Source organism: Echinops telfairi, unplaced genomic scaffold, assembly GCF_000313985.2.
Source record: "Echinops telfairi isolate 266 unplaced genomic scaffold, ASM31398v2 ScPeMD7_7472;HRSCAF=8510, whole genome shotgun sequence".
NCBI lineage: Eukaryota > Metazoa > Chordata > Mammalia > Afrosoricida > Tenrecidae > Echinops > Echinops telfairi.
Window position 1 is genome coordinate 6,172,023 of NW_022111376.1, and position 2,731 is coordinate 6,174,753.

At 46.9% G+C, this 2,731-nt stretch overlaps 1 pseudogene; it reads right to left on the reverse strand.

Moving 5' to 3' along the window:
* Positions 1-622: 622 nt before the first annotated feature.
* Positions 623-1,670, reverse strand: LOC101662205 (annotated as a pseudogene).
* Between the last annotated feature and the right edge of the window lie 1,061 nt (positions 1,671-2,731).

The following is a 2,731-nucleotide window of genomic DNA, read 5'->3' on the forward strand; positions in this document are numbered from 1 at the left end:
TGGCCTTCATTTAAGTTTCAGTAATTCCTCTCGGCTACATTGCCCTTGATCAAGCCCTACCAGGCATCCTATACCCTCCATGCCATCAATTTTAGATAACTTGTTGTTTCCCACAGTTCTTATGTTCGAGCCCATTGTTGCAGCCACTGTGTTCCCCTCCCTCAGCAGCAGATTTTATGACAAGTGTTCCCCCTCTCCCCTCCCTCCTTCCTTCTTTTCCCGTCTTTTCCTTTCTCCTCCCTTCTTTCCCCTGTCCTCCTTACTCCTCTCCCTCTCTTCTTCCTTTCTTCTCTTTGGTCGATGCCCTTGTGATGTAGTGGTTACTTATTGGGCCGCTAGCTGCAAGGGCAGCTGTCCAAAACCTCAGCTACTCTGCTGCAGAAAGATGAGAGTTTCTAGTCCCAGAAAGGGTTACAGTCTCGGAAACTCACTGAGGCATTGATTCTGTCAGTGAGTTATTTATTTATAGTTCAAGCATTCAACAATGTCTTTTATTACATATGCCCCCCATTATTTCCTTAATCTCTCCATAGGTAGGCAAATTTAGGGTACTATTTAATATATTTGAACTTGCTAACCTGATCATTGCCTAGAGAAGGGGTATGTGTCCCTGAAAGCATGCTTAACCAGGAAGCCAATTCATCTGCCCACCGCAGAGAACATGAACATGATAGACTGTCCCCCATCCGAACCTTCATTTACCACCATTTGATAACCCTTGTTCGGGCTCAGAGTAGCTACACATTTTTTGGCAACAATCATTAAATGTCCAAGGGCTTTCTTTTTTTTTTTTTTTTAACATTTTATTAGGGGCTCATACAACTGTTATCCCAATCCATACACACATCAATTGTGTAAAGCGCATTTGTACATCGTTTCTCAAAACATTTTCTCTCCATTTAAACCCCCGACATTAGGTCCTCATTTTTCCCCTCCCTCCCCGCTCCCCCCCTCCCTCATGAGCCCTTGATAGTTTATAAATGGGTATTTTGTCATATCTTGCCCTGTCTGACGTCTCCCTTCATCCACTTTTCGGTTGTCTGTCCCCCAGGGAGGAGGTCACACACAGTTCCATGTAATCGGTTCCCTCTTTCCTACCCATTCTCCCTTTACCCTCCCTGTTTTGCCACTCACACCACTGGTCCTATAGGGCTCATCCGCCCTGGATTCCCTGTATTTTCAGTTCCTATCTGTACCAGTGTACCTCCTCTGGTCTAGCCAGACTTGCAAGGTAGAATTCGAATCATGGTAGTGGGAGCGGGGAGGAAACATTTAGGAACTAGAGGAAAGTTGTATTTCTCATCATTGTTACATCGCACCCTGACTGGCTCATCTCCTCCCCGAGACCCCTCTGCAAGGGGATCTCCAGTGGCCTACTCATGGGCTTTGGATCTCCACTCCGCACTCCCCCCATCATTCACCATGGTAAGATTTTTTGTTCTGATGACCAAGGAGGCTTTCATCATCATCTTCTGCATCAGAAATCTGGGAAATGTATTTCTTTGGTATCACCAGAAAATGTGTTGGTGCTTGCAGGGAAATGTCATGAAAAACAAGGTACCGGTCATCCTCAAATATGATTTGGCTGAGATTTCTTTGCGGATGATCTTTCCGAAGATTCTGTGGCCACCAAGTTGGGTGACCTGAGCCTTGGTGATCTCATCTGCCATCTCAACCTCCCTCCTGAGCCACCGCTCCGGGAGCAGCTGGGGAGGAGGAAGAAGCTGGGGGAGCCAGGGGGAGGTGGGCTCAGTGAGTTGTTATTATTTTATTCCCCTCTGAATCTAGAGTTCTCTGGTGATAGGCAAAGGGCATTGTAGGGCTCACACATCTCTATGACATGTGTCAGTCTACAGGCTTCCTTTTTGACTCTCTCCTTGCTGTGAGCTTTTTCGTTCATTCTGACCTAATCTCTGCAATGCTGTTGCCCCTCAGCAGCCGTTTTGAATGCTAAGAATTTCAAGTGGTTGGTTGGTTGATGTGAATACCTAAAGCAATGAAAATACGTAGGACTGGCTTATTTTCCACTTCCCCGATTTTGAACCCACATTTTCAGATTGACAGCACTAATTTTCTTCTGGCAGCTCCCTGCTTTCCTTGTGAGACTGTGTGATGTGTTGTCTGGGCCTGGCATTATGGAACCCAAATTAACATTGCCAACACTTTCCTTCTAGTCCTGGCCCTCCACACACTTTTTGTGTCACATACTGGCAGTGGGGTGGGGGTGGGGGTGTAAGGGGAGATGGGCGCCCAGGTTCACCTCCTGGGTGGTTGGAGGGAGCCACTGTGAGCTGTGGAGTAATTTTAAAAGTCAAAATAAAACTTCAGTGGTCACTTGAGGTTTTGTGTGTTTGATTTCCGTTCAAGGAAAAATTCTATCATTAGATGGACTAGCTGTGAAGCCAGATCCACGGCACCAAGATGGGTGTGTGGAAGATTCCACCAAGTTCTGGAATGCCAGGGATAGAAGGGCCCCAGTTGATCATGCAGGAAGTCAACCCTTCCAGGTGTCTCAGACGTGGCCAGTACTTTCTAATCAGGTTTTAATGACTTGCACTTGGCCCCTGACCTCTAGTTCCAACCTTAGGTGCAGCCAGTTCCCCTATCTTGGTAGACAGACATGTAATCTTCCTCAAAGCAGGGAGGGGGCTTGCTCAAGGTTACACAGCAAGTCTGTGGCAGGCTGAGGACCAGAAAGCAGGGTCTCTGATAGCTGTCTGATGTCTGAATT